This window comes from Pseudophryne corroboree, chromosome 2 (genome assembly GCF_028390025.1).
Source record: "Pseudophryne corroboree isolate aPseCor3 chromosome 2, aPseCor3.hap2, whole genome shotgun sequence".
NCBI classification, from domain to species: Eukaryota; Metazoa; Chordata; class Amphibia; order Anura; family Myobatrachidae; genus Pseudophryne; species Pseudophryne corroboree.
In genome coordinates, this window is record NC_086445.1 from 574,676,217 (window position 1) to 574,698,910 (window position 22,694).

The following is a 22,694-nucleotide window of genomic DNA, read 5'->3' on the forward strand; positions in this document are numbered from 1 at the left end:
TGCTCAACAGTCTCACAAAAATGGGGATGTACTTGTTACAAACGGCAAAACAGGATGGGTAAGTATATAATGTATTATTTCTACTGACTGCATAATATAAGGACAGGACCAGTCAGCACTGGCTAGGTATATAATGTATAATGACCTTCCGTCTGCACATTATAAGGACAGGGCCAGTCAGAGCTGGCTAGGTATATAATGCATAGTGATCTCCTGACTGCACACTCTAAGGACATAATCAGTCAGAGCTGGCTAGGTATATAATACATAGTGATTTCTTGCCTGCACATTATACAGACCGGGTCAGGCAGCACTGGCTAGGTATATAATGCATAGTGTTCTCCCACCTGCACATTATACAGACAGGCTCAGGCAGCACTGGCTAGGTATATAATGCATAGTGATCTCCCACCTGCACATTATACAGACCGAGTCAGGCAGCACTGGCTAGGTATATAATGCATAGTGATCTTCCAACCTGCACATTATACAGACCGGGTTAGGCAGCACTGGCTAGGTATATAATGCATAGTGATCTTCCACCTGCACATTATACAGACCGGGTCAGGCAGCACTGGCTAGGTATATAATGCATAGTGATCTCCCACCTGCACATTATACAGACCGGGTCAGGTAGCACTAGCTAGGTATATAATGCATAGTGATTTCTTGCCTGCATATTATACAGACCGGGTCAGGCAGCACTGGCTAGGTATATAATGCATAGTGATCTCCCACCCGCACATTATACAGACCGGGTCAGGCAGCACTGGCTAGGTATATAATGCATAGTGATCTTCCAACCTGCACATTATACAGACCGGGTCAGGCAGCACTGGCTAGGTATATAATGCATAGTGATCTCCCACCTGCACATTATACAGACAGGGTCAGGCAGCACTGGCTAGGTATATAATGCATAGTGATCTTCTACCTGCACATTATACAGACCGAGTCAGTAAGCACTGGCTAGGTATATAATGCATAGTGATCTTCTACCTGCACATTATACAGACCGGGTCAGGCAGCACTGGCTAGGTATATAATACATAGTGATTTCTTGCCTGCACATTATACAGACCGGGTCAGGCAGCACTGGCTAGATATATAATGCATAGTGATCTTCCACCCGCACATTATACAGACCGGGTTAGGCAGCACTGGCTAGGTATATAATGCATAGTGATCTTCCACCTGCACATTATACAGACCGGGTCAGGCAGCACTGGCTAGGTATATAATGCATAGTGATCTCCCACCTGCACATTATACAGACCGGGTCAGATAGCACTAGCTAGGTATATAATGCATAGTGATTTCTTGCCTGCATATTATACAGACCGGGTCAGGCAGCACTGGCTAGGTATATAATGCATAGTGATCTCCCACCTGCACATTATACAGACCGGGTCAGGCAGCACTGGCTAGGTATATAATGCATAGTGATCTTCCAACCTGCACATTATACAGACCGGGTCAGGCAGCACTGGCTAGGTATATAATGCATAGTGATCTCCCACCTGCACATTATACAGACAGGGTCAGGCAGCACTGGCTAGGTATATAATGCATAGTGATCTTCTACCTGCACATTATACAGACCGGGTCAGGTAGCACTGGCTAGGTATATAATGCATAGTGATTTCTTGCCTGCACATTATATAGCCCGGGTCAGGCAGCACTGGCTAGGTATATAATGCATAGTGATCTCTTGCCTGCATATTATACAGACCAGGTCAGGCAGCACTGGCTAGGTATATAATGCATAGTGATCTCTTGCCTGCACATTATACAGACCGGGTCAGGCAACACTGGCTAGGTATATAATGCATAGTGTTCTCCCACCTGCACATTATACAGACAGGGTCAGGAAGCACTGGCTAGGTATATAATGCATAGTGATCTCCCACCTGCACATTATATATACCAAGTCAGGCAGCACTGGCTAGGTATATAATGCATAGTGATCTCCCACCTGCACATTATACATACCGGGTCAGGCAGCACTGGCTAGGTATATAATGCATAGTGATCTTCCACCTGCACATTATTTAACCCGGGTCAGGCAGCACTGGCTAGGTATATAATGCATAGTGATCTCCCACCTGCACATTATATAGCCCGGGTCAGGCAGCACTGGCTAGGTATATAATGCATAGTGATCTCTTGCCTGCACATTATACAGACCAGGTCAGGCAGCACTGGCTAGGTATATAATGCATAGTGATCTCTTGCCTGCATATTATACAGACCAGGTCAGGCAGCACTGGCTAGGTATATAATGCATAGTGATCTCCCACCTGCACATTATACAGACCGAGTCAGGCAGCACTGGCTAGGTATATAATGCATAGTGACCTCTTGCCTGCACATTATACAGACCTGGTCAGGCAGCACTGGCTAGGTATATAATGCATAGTGATCTCCCACCTGCACATTATACATACCAGGTCAGGCAGCACTGGCTAGGTATATAATGCATAGTGATCTCCCACCTGCACATTATATAGCCCGGGTCAGGCAGCACTGGCTAGGTATATAATGCATAGTGATCTCTTGCCTGCATATTATACAGACAGGGTCAGGCAGCACTGGCTAGGTATATAATGCATAGTCATCTCCCACCTGCACATTATACAGACCGAGTCAGGTAGCACTGGCTAGGTATATAATGCATAGTGATCTTCCACCTGCACATTATACAGACAGGGTCAGGCAGCACTGGCTAGGTATATAATGCATAGTGATCTCCCACCTGCCCATTATACAGACCGGGTCAGGCAGCACTGGCTAGGTATATAATGCATAGTGATCTCTTGCCTGCACATTATACAGACCGGGTCAGGCAGCACTGGCTAGGTATATAATGCATAGTGTTCTCCCACCTGCACATTATACAGACAGGGTCAGGCAGCACTGGCTAGGTATATAATACATAGTGATCTCCCACCTGCACATTATACATACCAGGTCAGGCAGCACTGGCTAGGTATATAATGCATAGTGATCTCTTGCCTGCACATTATACAGACCGGGTCAGGCAGCACTGGCTAGGTATATAATGCATAGTGTTCTCCCACCTGCATATTATACAGACAGGGTCAGGCAGCACTGGCTAGGTATATAATGCATAGTGATCTCCCACCTGCACATTATACATACCAGGTCAGGCAGCACTGGCTAGGTATATAATGCATTGTGTTCTCCCACCTGCACATTATACAGACAGGGTCAGGCAGCACTGGCTAGGTATATAATGCATAGTGATCTCCCACCTGCACATTATACATACCAGGTCAGGCAGCACTGGCTAGGTATATAATGCATAGTGATCTCTTGCCTGCACATTATACAGACCGGGTCAGGCAGCACTGGCTAGGTATATAATGCATAGTGTTCTCCCACCTGCACATTATACAGACAGGGTCAGGCAGCACTGGCTAGGTATATAATGCATAGTGATCTCCCACCTGCACATTATACATACCAGGTCAGGCAGCACTGGCTAGGTATATAATGCATAGTGATCTCTTGCCTGCACATTATACAGACCGGGTCAGGCAGCACTGGCTAGGTATATAATGCATAGTGTTCTCCCACCTGCATATTATACAGACAGGGTCAGGCAGCACTGGCTAGGTATATAATGCATAGTGATCTCCCACCTGCACATTATACATACCAGGTCAGGCAGCACTGGCTAGGTATATAATGCATAGTGATCTCCCACCTGCACATTATACAGACAGGATCAGGCAGCACTGGCTAGGTATATAATGCATAGTGATCTCCCACCTGCACATTATACATACCAGGTCAGGCAGCACTGGCTAGGTATATAATGCATTGTGTTCTCCCACCTGCACATTATACAGACAGGGTCAGGCAGCACTGGCTAGGTATATAATGCATAGTGATCTCCCACCTGCACATTATACATACCAGGTCAGGCAGCATTGGCTAGGTATATAATGCATAGTGATCTCCCACCTGCTCATTATATAGCCCGGGTCAGGCAGCACTGGCTAGGTATATAATGCATAGTGATCTCCCACCTGCACATTATATAGCCCGGGTCAGGCAGCACTGGCTAGGTATATAATGCATAGTGATCTCTTGCCTGCACATTATACAGACCGGGTCAGGCAGCACTGGCTAGGTATATAATGCATAGTGATCTCCCACCTGCACATTATATATACCAGGTTAGGCAGCACTGGCTAGGTATATAATGCATAGTGATCTCCCACCTGCACATTATATAGCCGGGTCAGGCAGCACTGGCTAGGTATATAATGCATAGTGATCTTCCACCCGCACATTATACAGACCGGGTTAGGCAGCACTGGCTAGGTATATAATGCATAGTGATCTTCCACCTGCACATTATACAGACCGGGTCAGGCAGCACTGGCTAGGTATATAATGCATAGTGATCTCCCACCTGCACATTATACAGACCGGGTCAGATAGCACTAGCTAGGTATATAATGCATAGTGATTTCTTGCCTGCATATTATACAGACCGGGTCAGGCAGCACTGGCTAGGTATATAATGCATAGTGATCTCCCACCTGCACATTATACAGACCGGGTCAGGCAGCACTGGCTAGGTATATAATGCATAGTGATCTCCCACCTGCACATTATACAGACAGGGTCAGGCAGCACTGGCTAGGTATATAATGCATAGTGATCTTCTACCTGCACATTATACAGACCGGGTCAGGTAGCACTGGCTAGGTATATAATGCATAGTGATTTCTTGCCTGCACATTATATAGCCCGGGTCAGGCAGCACGGGCTAGGTATATAATGCATAGTGATCTCTTGCCTGCATATTATACAGACCAGGTCAGGCAGCACTGGCTAGGTATATAATGCATAGTGATCTCTTGCCTGCACATTATACAGACCGGGTCAGGCAACACTGGCTAGGTATATAATGCATAGTGTTCTCCCACCTGCACATTATACAGACAGGGTCAGGAAGCACTGGCTAGGTATATAATGCATAGTGATCTCCCACCTGCACATTATATATACCAAGTCAGGCAGCACTGGCTAGGTATATAATGCATAGTGATCTCCCACCTGCACATTATACATACCGGGTCAGGCAGCACTGGCTAGGTATATAATGCATAGTGATCTTCCACCTGCACATTATTTAACCCGGGTCAGGCAGCACTGGCTAGGTATATAATGCATAGTGATCTCCCACCTGCACATTATATAGCCCGGGTCAGGCAGCACTGGCTAGGTATATAATGCATAGTGATCTCTTGCCTGCACATTATACAGACCAGGTCAGGCAGCACTGGCTAGGTATATAATGCATAGTGATCTCTTGCCTGCATATTATACAGACCAGGTCAGGCAGCACTGGCTAGGTATATAATGCATAGTGATCTCCCACCTGCACATTATATAGCCCGGGTCAGGCAGCACTGGCTAGGTATATAATGCATAGTGATCTCTTGCCTGCATATTATACAGACAAGGTCAGGCAGCACTGGCTAGGTATATAATGCATAGTCATCTCCCACCTGCACATTATACAGACCGAGTCAGGTAGCACTGGCTAGGTATATAATGCATAGTGATCTTCCACCTGCACATTATACAGACAGGGTCAGGCAGCACTGGCTAGGTATATAATGCATAGTGATCTCCCACCTGCCCATTATACAGACCGGGTCAGGCAGCACTGGCTAGGTATATAATGCATAGTGATCTCTTGCCTGCACATTATACAGACCGGGTCAGGCAGCACTGGCTAGGTATATAATGCATAGTGTTCTCCCACCTGCACATTATACAGACAGGGTCAGGCAGCACTGGCTAGGTATATAATGCATAGTGATCTCCCACCTGCACATTATACATACCAGGTCAGGCAGCACTGGCTAGGTATATAATGCATAGTGATCTCTTGCCGGCACATTATACAGACCGGGTCAGGCAGCACTGGCTAGGTATATAATGCATAGTGTTCTCCCACCTGCATATTATACAGACAGGGTCAGGCAGCACTGGCTAGGTATATAATGCATAGTGATCTCCCACCTGCACATTATACATACCAGGTCAGGCAGCACTGGCTAGGTATATAATGCATAGTGATCTCCCACCTGCACATTATACAGACAGGATCAGGCAGCACTGGCTAGGTATATAATGCATAGTGATCTCCCACCTGCACATTATACATACCAGGTCAGGCAGCACTGGCTAGGTATATAATGCATTGTGTTCTCCCACCTGCACATTATACAGACAGGGTCAGGCAGCACTGGCTAGGTATATAATGCATAGTGATCTCCCACCTGCACATTATACATACCAGGTCAGGCAGCACTGGCTAGGTATATAATGCATAGTGATCTCCCACCTGCTCATTATATAGCCCGGGTCAGGCAGCACTGGCTAGGTATATAATGCATAGTGATCTCCCACCTGCACATTATATAGCCCGGGTCAGGCAGCACTGGCTAGGTATATAATGCATAGTGATCTCTTGCCTGCACATTATACAGACCGGGTCAGGCAGCACTGGCTAGGTATATAATGCATAGTGATCTCCCACCTGCACATTATATATACCAGGTTAGGCAGCACTGGCTAGGTATATAATGCATAGTGATCTCCCACCTGCACATTATATAGCCGGGTCAGGCAGCACTGGCTAGGTATATAATGCATAGTGATCTCTTGCCTGCATATTATACAGACCAGGTCAGGCAGCACTGGCTAGGTATATAATGCATAGTGATCTCTTGCCTGCACATTATACAGACCGGGTCAGGCAGCACTGGCTAGATATATAATGCATAGTGATCTCCCACCTGCACATTATACATACCAGGTCAGGCAGCACTGGCTAGGTATATAATGCATAGTGATCTCCCACCTGCACATTATACAGACCAGGTCAGGCAGCACTGGCTAGGTATATAATGCATAGTGATCTCCCACCTGCACATTATACAGACCAGGTCAGGCAGCACTGGCTAGGTATATAATGCATAGTGATCTCCCAGCTGCACATTATACATACCAGGTCAGGCAGCACTGGCTAGGTATATAATGCATTGTGTTCTCCCACCTGCACATTATACAGACAGGGTCAGGCAGCACTGGCTAGGTATATAATGCATAGTGATCTCCCACCTGCACATTATACATACCAGGTCAGGCAGCACTGGCTAGGTATATAATGCATAGTGATCTCCCACCTGCTCATTATATAGCCCGGGTCAGGCAGCACTGGCTAGGTATATAATGCATAGTGATCTCCCACCTGCACATTATATATACCAGGTTAGGCAGCACTGGCTAGGTATATAATGCATAGTGATCTCCCACCTGCACATTATATAGCCGGGTCAGGCAGCACTGGCTAGGTATATAATGCATAGTGATCTTCTACCTGCGCATTATACAGACCGGGTTAGGCAGCACTGGCTAGGTATATAATGCATAGTAATCTTCCACCCGCACATTATACAGACCGGGTTAGGCAGCACTGGTTAGGTATATAATGCATAGTGATCTTCCAACCTGCACATTATACAGACCGGGTCAGGCAGCACTGGCTAGGTATATAATGCATAGTAATCTTCCACCCGCACATTATACAGACCGGGTTAGGCAGCACTGGTTAGGTATATAATGCATAGTGATCTTCCAACCTGCACATTATACAGACCGGGTCAGGCAGCACTGGCTAGGTATATAATGCATAGTGATCTCCCACCTGCACATTATACAGACCAGGTCAGGCAGCACTGGCTAGGTATATAATGCATAGTGATCTCCCACCTGCACATTATACATACCAGGTCAGGCAGCACTGGCTAGGTATATAATGCATTGTGTTCTCCCACCTGCACATTATACAGACAGGGTCAGGCAGCACTGGCTAGGTATATAGGGGGTAATTCCAAGTTGATCGCAGCAGGACATTTTTTAGCAGTTGGGCAAAACCATGTACACTGCAGGGGGGCAGATATAACATTTGCAGAGAGAGTTAGATTTGGGTGGGTTATTTTGTTTCTGTGCAGGGTAAATACTGGCTGCTTTATTGTTACACTGCAATTTAGATTGCAGATTGAACTCACCACACCCAAATCTATCTCTCTCTGCACATGTTATATCTGCCTCCCCTGCAGTGCACATGGTTTTTCCCAATTGCTAACAAACTTACTGCTGCGATCAACTCAGAATTACCCCCATAATGCATAGTGATCTCCCACCTGCACATTATACATACCAGGTCAGGCAGCACTGGCTAGGTATATAATGCATAGTGATCTCCCACCTGCTCATTATATAGCCCGGGTCAGGCAGCACTGGCTAGGTATATAATGCATAGTGATCTCCCACCTGCACATTATATAGCCCGGGTCAGGCAGCACTGGCTAGGTATATAATGCATAGTGATCTCTTGCCTGCACATTATACAGACCGGGTCAGGCAGCACTGGCTAGGTATATAATGCATAGTGATCTCCCACCTGCACATTATATATACCAGGTTAGGCAGCACTGGCTAGGTATATAATGCATAGTGATCTCTTGCCTGCACATTATATAGCCGGGTCAGGCAGCACTGGCTAGGTATATAATGCATAGTGATCTCTTGCCTGCATATTATACAGACCAGGTCAGGCAGCACTGGCTAGGTATATAATGCATAGTGATCTCTTGCCTGCACATTATACAGACCGGGTCAGGCAGCACTGGCTAGGTATATAATGCATTGTGTTCTCCCACCTGCACATTATACAGACAGGGTCAGGCAGCACTGGCTAGGTATATAATGCTTAGTGATCTTCTACCTGCACATTATACAGACCGGGTCAGGCAGCACTGGCTAGGTATATAATGCATAGTGATCTCGCACCTGCATGTTATACAGACCAGGTCAGGCAGCACTGGCTAGGTATATAATGCATAGTGATCTCCCACCTGCACATTATACAGACAGGATCAGGCATCACTGGCTAGGTATATAATGCATAGTGATCTCCCAGCTGCACATTATACAGACCGGGTCAGGCAGCACTGGCTAGGTATATAATGCATAGTGATCTTCCACCTGCATATTATACAGACCGGGTCAGGCAGCACTGGCTAGGTATATAATGCATAGTGATCTCCCACCTGCACATTATACAGATCGGGTCAGGCAGCACTGGCTAGGTATATAATGCATAGTGATCTCCCACCTGCACATTATACAGACCGGGTTAGGCAGCACTGGCTAGGTATATAATGCATAGTGATCTTCTACCTGCACATTATACAGACCGGGTTAGGCAGCACTGGCTAGGTATATAATGCATAGTAATCTTCCACCCGCACATTATACAGACCGGGTTAGGCAGCACTGGTTAGGTATATAATGCATAGTGATCTTCCAACCTGCACATTATACAGACCGGGTCAGGCAGCACTGGCTAGGTATATAATGCATAGTGATCTCCCACCTGCACATTATACAGACCGGGTCAGGTAGCACTGGCTAGGTATATAATGCATAGTGATTTCTTGCCTGCATATTATACAGACCGGGTCAGGCAGCACTGGCTAGGTATATAATGATAGTGATCTCCCAACCTGCACATTATACAGACCGGGTCAGGCAGCACTGGCTAGGTATATAATGCAGTGATCTTCCAACCTGCACATTATACAGACCGGGTCAGGCAGCACTGGCTAGGTATATAATGCATAGTGATCTCCCACCTGCACATTATACAGACAGGGTCAGGCAGCACTGGCTAGGTATATAATGCATAGTGATCTTCTACCTGCACATTATACAGACCGGGTCAGGCAGCACTGGCTAGGTATATAATGCATAGTGATCTTCTACCTGCACATTATACAGACCGGGTCAGGCAGCACTGGCTAGGTATATAATGCATAGTGATCTTCTACCTGCACATTATACAGACCGGGTCAGGTAGCATTGGCTAAGTATATAATGCATAGTGACGTCCAGTGCTGTTTATGCATAAAATATATTATGATGTGTTGATTGATCAGGGGAGCATTAGACAGCATAAACGGAGTAGCATCAATTCAGTAGGTCTCCACCTGATTTGAACAATTCTAATATTATATATACGTTTAGCTTTGATGCATCCTTTGTAATGAAACCACTGCTCAAAAGACTCTCAGCATTCAGGGCAATTTAGCAAGCAAATGACTATAAATTAAGACCCTTCTGCCTTTTGTGGATTATTATACAAATGCGGGTCCATCAAGTAAAACTGCATATCGGCTCAATTTCACAGCAAGTGTGGTTGGAAAAAGGAGCGGAATACCCAGTACTAATTATTGTGTCACCTTCATAGGTGACAAAATTAGATCCTGAGTTTGTCACCTGATGTATGGTCAGCTTAATGCTAGCAGAACTATACTAGCTTCATAGTCATAGCTTACAATGATCAACAGTGAAACTGTGTAAGGAAAAGACATTTACAATAAATGTCATATAGATTTTTCTCACACAAGTGATCAGCTCTATTGTGCTGCCCAGCAGACAGGCTGTAAGAGTGTGACCCCAGTTTCTCTTTGTCAGTGGGGGAAGGGACTACCAAGCTCCTTACTCTGCCCCAGGCACAACATATGCTGCCTCGCACTCTCACTCCTTCGCCCTCCCCTACTGCCAGGGCGTGAGGATAGGAGGGGTGAGGGAAGTGGGTAATTGTTTAATGTTTATTAATCACCTGCTGTGGATGGAAGTCAATGAATCAGTGAAATTATCAGTAGTCAGATGTAACATGGTTTTATCCCCAAGCCAAGAACATTCTGTTTGAGTACTTCTTAATGTATGACAAAGGGTCGGCAGATGAAAATGGTGGTATTAGGGGGAATTCAGCAGGACTACATGAGGGTACTAGCATGTTTGCAAGATTTTGCTGTGGCACATTAACAATGAATTATATAGACCTTGGATCAAGTGACGGATGCACATAACATTCAGTTCCTACACACCAGCTTGAGAATCAGGAACTTTTTTATAATTGTTAAAGAAAAGAGGGTCACATTCCCACTCCATAACAAAGCTGAAACCTTAAGGAACGTAAGGAATGAATAACATTTCTGCAAAAGGTGAACAGATCAGATTCATGTGTTAATCTGCCCCATATGAGAAGCTTCACATCAATGACCCAGTCTGACTAAAACAGCACAAGATGTATATTTAAGGGTTTGTGGATGTGTAGACTACTTGAAGGCTACAGAATAATGTTACGCAGAAGAATGAGCCTCAGTCGTAGCAAACAATGAAAGATCAGCAGGTTAGCGAGGGGAAAAAATGCAGAAATCAGGCGGTAAACATTAAATGGGTTCTTACCATAACAATTCCTTATGCTTCCAAGAAATATGGAGCACATAGTGTAAACCAGTAGGCCTATCCCACACAAACAGCAAATGGCTGTGGTCACTTTGAACATGTACTGTATATTCTTCCCCCTGATGGATGGATGCCTAATCCATCATCTTTTTCAGATTTTTCAATAAATCTTTGTAATTTATTAGTTTTGTATGCCATGTCATATGTGTGGTTCATTTAATGCATACATGGGTAAAGACAAATACAGTAGGTCTCTCTCTGGTGTCAAGAGTGGGAGGGTTATTTAACAACTATGCTGAAAATAGTACACAAGTTTATTTGTGGCCATCATTTTAATAAACCCTATATTTAGTTACAAGTATTTCTGACCCATAATTCTCCAGGTCGCTAGGCAGTATGGATGATGCAGCAGGGTTTCCCAAGCTTCCCTGGCCACGCCTTGTCCTGTCCATCCATCATAGCAGTAGGAGCTAACCACTGCGAATGATGGAGACAGTGAAAAAAATCAAGAAAGAAAAAGAAATGCTGGGGCACTCTTAATGATGGAGACAGGACAGAGTATTCCAATATTATATAGATGTATATTGATAAACATGCTGCTTATTTATATGTATGGTGAGAGAAAATAAGATTTTACTTACCGATAAATCTATTTCTCGTAGTCCGTAGTGGATGCTGGGACTCCGTCAGGACCATGGGGATTAGCGGCTCCGCAGGAGACAGGGCACAAAAATAAAAGCTTTAGGACTAGGTGGTGTGCACTGGCTCCTCCCCCCACGACCCTCCTCCAAGCCTCAGCTAGGACACTGTGCCCGGACGAGCGTACACAATAAGGAAGGATTTTGAATCCCGGGTAAGACTCATACCAGCCACACCAATCACACCGTACAACTTGTGATCTGAACCCAGTTAACAGTATGACAAACGTAGGAGCCTCTGAACAGACGGCTCACAACAATAACAACCCGATTTTTTTGTAACAATAACTATGTACAAGTATTGCAGACAATCCGCACTTGGGATGGGTGCCCAGCATCCACTACGGACTACGAGAAATAGATTTATCGGTAAGTAAAATCTTATTTTCTCTGACGTCCTAGTGGATGCTGGGACTCCGTCAGGACCATGGGGATTATACCAAAGCTCCCAAACGGGCGGGAGAGTGCGGATGACTCTGCAGCACCGAATGAGAGAACTCCAGGTCCTCTTTAGCCAGGGTATCAAATTTGTAGAATTTTACAAACGTGTTCTCCCCCGACCACGTAGCTGCTCGGCAGAGTTGTAATGCCGAGACCCCTCGGGCAGCCGCCCAAGATGAGCCCACCTTCCTTGTGGAATGGGCCTTGATAGATTTAGGCTGTGGCAGGCCTGCCACAGAATGTGCAAGTTGAATTGTGCTACAAATCCAACGAGCAATCGTCTGCTTAGAAGCAGGAGCACCCAGCTTGTTGGGTGCATACAGTATAAACAGCGAGTCAGATTTTCTGACTCCAGCCGTCCTTGAAATATATATTTTCAATGCCCTGACAACGTCCAGCAACTTGGAATCCTCCAAATCGCTAGTAGCCGCAGGCACCACAATAGGCTGGTTCAGGTGAAACGCTGAAACCACCTTAGGCAGAAACTGAGGACGCGTCCGCAGTTCTGCCCTGTCCGAATGGAAAATCAGATATGGGCTTTTATACGATAAAGCCGCCAATTCTGACACTCTCCTGGCTGAAGCCAGGGCCAGTAGCATGGTTACTTTCCATGTAAGATATTTCAAATCCACCGATTTGAGTGGCTCAAACCAATGGGATTTGAGAAAATCCAAAACTACATTAAGATCCCACGGAGCCACTGGGGGCACAACCGGGGGCTGTATATGTAGTACTCCTTTTACAAAAGTCTGGACTTCAGGAACTGAAGCCAATTCTATCTGGAAGAAAATCGACAGGGCCGAAATTTGAACCTTAATGGACCCTAATTTGAGGCCCATAGACAATCCTGTTTGCAGGAAATGTAGGAATCGACCCAGTTGAAATTCCTCCGTCGGGGCCTTCCTGGCCTCACACCACGCAACATATTTTCTCCAAATGCGGTGATAATGTTGTGCAGTCACCTCCTTCCTGGCTTTTACCAGGGTAGGGATGACCTCTTCCGGAATGCCTTTTTCCCTTAGAATTCGGCGTTCAACCGCCATGCCGTCAAATGCAGCCGCGGTAAGTCTTGGAATAGACACGGTCCCTGCTGAAGCAGGTCCCGTCTTAGAGGTAGAGGCCACGGATCTTCCGTGAGCATCTCCTGAAGTTCCGGGTACCAAGTTCTTCTTGGCCAATCCGGAGCCACGAGTATCGTTCTTACTCCCCTTTGCCGTATAATTCTCAGTACTTTTGGTATGAGAGGCAGAGGAGGAAACACATACACTGACTGGAACACCCATGGTGTTACCAGAGCGTCCACAGCTATTGCCTGAGGGTCTCTTGACCTGGCGCAATACCTGTCCATTTTTTTGTTGAGGCGGGACGCCATCATATCCACCTTTGGTTTTTCCCAACGGTTCACAATCATGTGGAAGACTTCTGGATGAAGTCCCCACTCTCCCGGGTGTAGATCGTGTCTGCTGAGGAAGTCCGCTTCCCAGTTGTCCACTCCCGGAATGAACACTGCTGACAGTGCTATCACATGATCTTCCGCCCAGCGAAGAATCCTTGCAGCTTCTGCCATTGCCCTCCTGCTTCTTGTGCCACCCTGTCTGTTTACGTGGGCGACTGCCGTGATGTTGTCCGACTGGATCAACACCGGCTGACCCTGAAGCAGGGGTTTTGCCAGGCTTAGAGCATTGTAAATCGCTCTTAGCTCCTGTATATTTATGTGAAGAGACATCTCCAGGCTTGACCACACTCCCTGGAAGTTTCTTCCCTGTGTGACCGCTCCCCAGCCTCTCAGACTGGCATCCGTGGTCACCAGGACCCAGTCCTGTATGCCGAATCTGCGGCCCTCTAACAGATGAGCACTCTGCAACCACCACAGAAGAGACACCCTTGTCCGTGGAGACAAAGTTATCCGCTGATGCATCTGCAGATGCGATCCGGACCATTTGTCCAGCAGATCCCACTGAAAAGTTCGTGCGTGGAATCTGCCGAATGGAATCGCTTCGTAAGAAGCCACCATTTTTCCCAGGACTCTTGTGCATTGATGCACAGACACTTTTCCTGGTTTTAGGAGGTTCCTGACAAGTTCGGATAACTCCCTGGCTTTCTCCTCCGGAAGAAACACCTTTTTCTGAACCGTGTCCAGAATCATTCCCAGGAACAGCAGACGTGTCGTCGGGGTCAATTGAGATTTTGGAAAATTCAGAATCCACCCGTGCTGTTGCAGCACTACTTTGGTTAGTGCTACTACGTCCCCCAGCTGTTCTCTGGACCTTGCCCTTATCAGGAGATCGTCCAAGTAAGGGATAATTAATACGCCTTTTCTTTGCAGAAGAAACATCATTTCGGCCATTACCTTGGTAAAGACCCGAGGTGCCGTGGACAACCCAAACGGCAGCGTCTGAAACTGATAATGACAGTTTTGCACCACGAACCTGAGGTACCCTTGATGTGAAGGGCAAATTGGGACATGCAGGTAAGCATCCTTGATGTCCAGGGACACCATAAAGTCCCCTTCTTCCAGATTCGCTATCACTGCTCTGAGTGACTCCATCTTGAACTTGAATTTTTGTATGTACAGGTTCAAAGATTTCAGATTTAGAATAGGTCTTACCGAGCCGTCCGGCTTCGGTACCACAAATAGTGTGGAATAATACCCCTTTCCCTGTTGTAGGAGGGGTACCTTGACTATCACCTGCTGAGAATACAGCTTGTGAATGGCTTCCAATACCGTCGCCCTGTCTGAGGGAGACGTTGGCAGAGCAGACTTTAGGAACCGGCGAGGGGGAGACTTCTCGAATTCCAACCTGTAACCCTGAGATACTACCTGCAGGATCCAGAGGTCCACCTGTGAGTGAGCCCACTGTGCGCTGAAATTCTTGAGTCAACCCCCCACCGCCCCTGAGTCCGCTTGTAAAGCCCCAACGTCATGCTGAGGGCTTTGCAGAAGCCGGGGAGAGCTTCTGCTCCTGGGAGGGAGCTGCTTGGTGCACTCTCTTACCTTTTCCTTTGCCTCGGGGCAGATATGACTGTCCTTTTGCCCGCTTGTTCTTATAGGAACGAAAGGACTGCGGCTGAAAAGACGGTGTCTTTTTCTGTTGGGAGGGGACCTGAGGTAAAAAGGTGGATTTCCCGGCTGTTGCCGTGGCCACCAAATCCGATAGACCGACCCCAAATAATTCCTCCCCTTTATACGGCAATACTTCCATATGCCGTTTGGAATCCGCATCACCTGACCACTGTCGCGTCCATAAACTTCTTCTGGCAGATATGGACATCGCACTTACTCTCGATGCCAGAGTGCAAATATCCCTCTGAGCATCTCGCATATAAAGAAAAGCATCCTTTAATTGCTCTATAGTCAATAAAATACTGTCCCTATCCAGGGTATCAATATTTTCAGTCAGGGAATCCGACCAAACCACCCCAGCACTGCACATCCATGCAGAGGCGATGGCTGGTCGCAGTATAACACCAGTATGAGTGTATATACTTTTCAGGGTAGTTTCCAGCCTCCTATCAGCTGGATCCTTGAGTGCGGCCGTTTCAGGAGACGGTAACGCCACTTGTTTTGATAAGCGTGTGAGTGCCTTATCCACCCTAGGGGGTGTTTCCCAGCGCGCCCTAACCTCTGGCGGGAAAGGATATAAAGCCAATAACTTCTTTGAAATTAGCAGTTTTCTATCGGGGTTAACCCACGCTTCATCACACACTTCATTCAATTCCTCTGATTCAGGAAAAACTACAGGTAGTTTTTTCAGACCCCACATAATACCCCTTTTTGTGGTACTTGCAGTATCAGAGATATGCAAAGCCTCCTTCATTGCCGTGATCATGTAACGTGTGGCCCTACTGGAAAATACGTTTGTTTCTTCACCGTCGACACTAGATTCGGTGTCCGTGTCTGGGTCTGTGTCGACCGACTGAGGTAAAGGGCGTTTTACAGCCCCTGACGGTGTCTGAGACGCCTGGACAGGTACTAACTGGTTTGTCGGCCGTCTCATGTCGTCAACTGATTTTTGTAACGTGCTGACATTATCACGTAATTCCATAAACAAAGCCATCCATTCCGGTGTCGACTCCCTAGGGGGTGACATCACCATTACCGGCAATTGCTCCGCCTCCACACCAACATCGTCCTCATACATGTCGACACACACGTACCGACACACAGCAGACACACAGGGAATGCTCTTATCGAAGACAGGACCCCACTAGCCCTTTGGGGAGACAGAGGGAGAGTTTGCCAGCACACACCCAAGCGCTATAAATATATAGGAACAACCCTACAGAAGTGTTGTTTCCTTTATAGCAGCTTAATATATCAATATCGCCAAAAAAGTGCCCCCCCTCTCTTTTTTTTTACCCTGTTTCTGTAGTGCAGTGCAGGGGAGAGTCCTGGGAGCCTTCCTCGCAGCGGAGCTGTGCAGGAAAATGGCGCTGTGTGCTGAGGAGATAGGCCCCGCCCCCTATTTCGGCGGGCTCTTCTCCCGGTGTTTGTGAGACCTGGCAGGGGTTAAATACATCCATATAGCCCCAGGGGCTATATGTGATGTATTTTTAGCCAGAACAAGGTATTATCATTGCTGCCCAGGGCGCCCCCCCCCCAGCGCTCTGCACCCTCAGTGACCGCTGGTGTGAAGTGTGCTGACAACAATGGCGCACAGCTGCAGTGCTGTGCGCTACCTCATGAAGACTGAAAAGTCTTCTGCCGCCGGTTTCTGGACCTCTTCACTTTTCGGCATCTGCAAGGGGGTCGGCGGCGCGGCTCCGGGACCGGACTCCATGGCTGGGCCTGTGTTCGATCCCTCTGGAGCTAATGGTGTCCAGTAGCCTAAGAAGCCAATCCATCCTGCACGCAGGTGAGTTCACTTCTTCTCCCCTAAGTCCCTCGTTGCAGTGAGCCTGTTGCCAGCAGGACTCACTGAAAATAAAAAACCTAATAACTTTTTCTAAGCAGCTCTTTAGGAGAGCCACCTAGATTGCACCCTGCTCGGACGGGCACAAAAATAGGATTTTGGTACTTACCAGGTAAATCCTTTTCTTTGAATCCATAGGGGGCACTGGAGTACTCTTGGGATATGGACGGGCGTAGCCGAACAAAGGCACTGAATATTCAAATTTAGGACTCTCCCCCCCCTCCATATCCCCGAGTACCTCAGTGTACGACCTCAGTGTTTTTTACTGAGCGAACAGGAACGATATAGAGAGGTTGACAATGGAGAATACCTATAACATAACGGACAACAACAATGTTGACCCATAACCTTACTGTCAACTAAACCGTTGACACCATAACCGATAGAACTTTATAATTTGAACCAATCGGTGAAAATGTGTTACCATAAGCTCCTCTGAGCTTAATATCAATCAAGTAAAACTTGTTACCCTAAGCTCCCTTGAGCTTAAAATAACCCAGGTAAAACTGCTCTGGGTGGGCGTCCAGTGCCCCCTATGGATTCAAAGAAAAGGATTTACCTGGTAAGTACCAAAATCCTATTTTCTTTATCATCCACTAGGGGTCACTGGAGTACTCTTGGGACGTACCAAAGCTTCCCTCGTGGGCGGGAGAGCTGTTTGATACTTGTAACAGTAGGCAGGCCAAAGCTAGATGCTGATGGCGCCACCATTTATAACGTGTAAACGTGCACAAACATGGTGCACATGAAGGCTATATAGCCACGTTTTAGACACTCCACGACCCACTGGGTCTGACATTCCCACAGAACCTGTGGGATGAGCTATTACTGACGTAGGCGATTGTAACTTAGCCTTAAGGTAAACCTGACTTGTAGTCATTATTATTACCCAACTGGATAATGTCTGCTGAGAAACTGGTTAACCCCAGTTGGCAGTATCCTAGAGAACAAACAACGTATTCATATCACGTACTGTTGACGTTCGGCATATAAACGCGTAATGCGTGTACCACATTCAGAATTCTAAAATGTGCTGTCCACACAGGAACCCCTATTGGTATATTGATGTGAAGAATACGAAAGCGTGATTCGTCCGAAGATCTGCTTTGTCATGAGAAAACTCAAATACGGTGGCTTGGAATACAAGGCACCCAAATATGAAAACAAAACCCTTGCCGAAGCCAAGACTATAAGAAAATTGTTTTCCAAAGTGAGAAACTTAATTCCCATTTGTTGAAAGGGTTCAAAATATGAAAACTGTAAGAAAACTGAACCCAACCTCAAGTCGCCTGGCGCTGTAGGTGGGATAAATAGAGTCTGAACTTTGATGACACCTTGTAGAAAGATGTGTACAGACGCAAATAGAGGCAAACGTCTTTGAAAATAAGTTTACCACACAGATACCTGCACTCTTCGTGTAGATCAACGCAGTTTTCCATGCCACCCCGTTTAACAGAATACGGGTAACTTGAAGGATGATGTTGGAAACTTCCAAGGTTTACAACCTATGTAAGCACACGAAATTTTGTAATAATGAGCTGCCTTAAGCGGCTTACTAGCTCGTAACATGGTTGGTATAACCGATACTGTAATGCTCTATTTCGTAATAATGAGCTGCCTTAAGCGACTTACTAGCTCGTAACATGGTTAGTATAACCGATACTGTAAAGCTCTATTTCTTAAGAGGGCGGTCTGAACCCTCACCCTGTCAGCCGCAGCTGCGGTACATAGATAATAGGTACCTAGGTAACTATGGGTAAACGAACGTTCCCTGATGTAACAGGTTGGACGTATTATGAGCGGGCCAAGATCGTGTGCCAGTATTCCTTTAAAATTCGAGAAGCAAACTTCTCCGAAACCCATGAGATACCACCAGTATGTTGTGACGAACTGTCTTATGATCCGTTTTGGCAACGGAGAGAGAGCAGTGGAAAATGGTAGAGCCAGATACCCGATGCTGAATGACCACACGAATGTGAGAGACTCCACCGCCACTGCCCTTGTGATCTGTTTTGTACACATACTGATCTTTTCTAATTGTGGCGAGATGCCATCCTGTATACTTGAGGGTAACCCCCTTCTGTGGACTCACATATGACACACCTGTGGATTTAATGTCCAGTTTTCAAGATCCAAATCCTGACGGGTGAGATCCTCTGTCTAACAGATGTCCACTCACGGAATGATCTCTTGACATTTTCACATAATGGTGTTCTGAGCCATTGAGGATTTGAGTCACATGCCGCATTGCCATGCGGCTTCTTGGTTCTCATGCCGCATTGCCATGCGGCTTCTTGGTTCTCACTTGTATGCAACTGCCGTTGCCTTGTTTGACTGCTAAAGGCCAGCGTGAGGCAGGCATCAAAAATTTACATGAAACTCACGGTTGTTCCCCTCCACGGAAATCTTTAGTAAAAGGCGAAAGATTTATTCGTTCTGAAGAGAAACCAGAGTATATCCCTGGTCAGACTGAAAGCGAATCATGTATTGCATTGTAAAATGCACAGAGTTCTAGGACATTTATCGACCGCAAACTGTCGTGTTTTAGAACCTTTGTCGCTAATTTTAACTACAAATCCTGACCCTCTGCGACTGTAGTCCAGAGTATATGCACCCTTGTTCCTCTGTGGGAAACGCGAGTGAAGGGTGGCGAACTAAATTGAAAACACATCTTTATTCTTAATAGGTGAATACACCAATGTACCGCTAGTGTGCGTGTTTTGCACTAATTACTAGATGTACATTTGTTCTTGCTGGTGTAGTAGGTAAAAGTCTTTGATTTACCGTATTTATAATCTTACCTAGGAATTGACATCGTTTAGACGGAATTAGATGCGATTGTTTTCGAACTTGATCTGCTACCGCAGTATACCTTAGTAGCGCAAGTTAGAGGAACTTTGTTGAGACAGAGTTCTTATGTGAGATGAGCTATCATCCGAACATCACTTTGGTAAATACCCAAAGCGATAAGCAACGGTAGACATGAAATGGTTAATGGTTGTGGCGATTTGCAAACGCTAGAACCTGTGATGAACAAACCGGACTGGGTAAATACGCATTGTGAAGATCCAATGCAATTATGCAAATTTTGTGGCTCCAATAAGCAAATACTAACCGCAGAAAATCCATTTTCTAACTGTAGTAAATGACTTGCTGACTGATATTGCGACAGAGCTGTTTGGTTTTGCTCAAACAGAAGGGAATAAGTAACTTTGACTCTGTTGGCGTACTACTGCCTGGTTTATAAACCAGCAAAGACTAAATGACAACCTGCCAACCGTTCGACAGAGGCCGTTTTGTACTTTAAGCTGTAAATAGCTGAGACATGTATGAGTTGAAGTCCTGAAACCTCGCAACTGTAACATGTAAAGACACGCTTCCCCAACTGTAAAAGAGGTCATCAAACCACTGGCTTGCTGACTGTAACGTCATGTCGTCAATGTCAGCGTGACTGTTTCTTATAAAGGGATAAAACGCCGTTACAAGTATGCGCTAATGGCTGAATAGCCTAAAGGGATAAAATGCCGTTACAAGTAGATCAAATGTATGAGCAAACAAGCTCTGGCATTGTCGCGCTTAACTAGCGACCATGAAAATAACCGGCGTTAGCAGAAGCTTTACAGATATGCTCTGCAGCTTATTTTAACAGTGATCGGCATGGTTTCATACATAGATTCTAGTGACCCACATGTATCTGTGGTTTTTATAATGTTTGACAGAAACACATACCAATGGCGGATCGCGTCCTTTTGGAAACGATTATGTATGGTTGTCCAAAACCCCGCACTATCTGCGTGCTGGACTAATGTACCCTTCTCACTTGTAGTTATCGGTGTGAGATTTGACATAGAATCGTGCATTAAATTATAAGACCAGTGAAATAAACACTCTGGTACCCAAAGGAAAATTGGCCCTTTGGAAAGACTGTCTTTTGTTAGCGCTGGCGGAGTCATTCCGAGACTCCGATTACCGCTGTTTTAATTTGAATTGCCAATGTTAACAATTTTAGTCTGCACTAGAGCCTTATTCGCTATGTAGACAGACATCATAATAGGCAACAAACAGACACTTGCACGACTTAATAAAGTTATTATATGGCATATATATCAATATATATATATGTTATTGCTGAACAGCATATTCTAAAGTGTTCTTTATGTGAAAAGCAGTTCACATGGGCATGAAACCCGAACCAAATTCCTACTAACACCCCTGCGCCTTCTGGTGGCTTAAAGATGTAGGGCAGGAATGTTCTAGAATCATCCTGAACTAAAAATTCCCACTAACACCCCTGCGCCTCCTTGTGGAGTAAAGGTGTATGGCCGGAATGTTCAGGAATTATAAGCTGGAAAAACAGCAATGATTAAAAATGGCTTATGCTTTCACTGAAAATCACAGTACAGGCAGTGTTAATATAGGCTTAATAGCCTTTTATACAGGTAATATATGCTTAATAGCGTATATGTTATTACAGGTCTATTATACAGTAAACCCATACACTTAGTTAACTTCCAGTTACTCTAAAACCAGCCTGCAGTGTATATATTATATTGCAGTCTTAACAAACTGAACAGCCTTTTTGTTAACCCATGCAGCCTCTGCTGCTATGGGCATTTACTCCCCCCTCACCCCCCCTGCAGCTGCGCTGCTTGTGAGGTAACTTCTATCCTATGTTACCTGCAGCGGATTGGAGCGGGTGCAGGGAGAGCGTATCAGCCCCTTGTGTCCCGCGATCTCCCCCTGTTCAGCCGTAGTGCTGTCCCCTCTTACACCGTAATAGCTAGCAGAGGGGTGCCGGGGAGCCGGATAGCGGCGGGGGACGGATGTAGGAGGCCAGCGGCAGCAGCCTGTCTCCGCAGCTGGCTGTATAGCGGACAGCGGGAGCCGGCCGGAAGTCGTGCGGCGCCGGATATGAGCGGCGTCGCTGGCTCTCTGCAGAGTAGCTGGCTCGGGCGGCGCTTTGTACAGCAGTGGCCGGGTACCAGCGTTGGGAGAGCGGCCGGCGTCTGATTGACGTGCGGCCGCTCGGAGCTGTGTAATCTCAGTTACCACCCCCTAGCTATACTGCAGTGTCCAGCTTAGCGATGGGAGAGCGGCCGCCGTCTGTGATTGACGTGCGGCCGCTCGGAGCTGTGTCCTCTCTGGGAGAGCGGCCGGCGTCTGTGATTGACGTGCGGCCGCTCGGAGCTGTTGACGTGCGGCCGCTCTGCTTCTTGGAACGGGTGCAGGGAGATAATTCAGCGGGGCATGAGCGGCGGCTGTAATCAGCTGT

The 22,694-nt window shown here is 46.4% G+C and overlaps 1 non-coding gene across 1 annotated transcript; it reads right to left on the bottom strand.

Moving 5' to 3' along the window:
• Positions 1 to 19,764: 19,764 nt before the first annotated feature.
• On the bottom strand, positions 19,765 to 19,878 carry LOC135054097 (U5 spliceosomal RNA). The gene has a single exon (XR_010243350.1). It is a non-coding gene; the product is annotated as a U5 spliceosomal RNA (small nuclear RNA).
• Between the last annotated feature and the right edge of the window lie 2,816 nt (positions 19,879 to 22,694).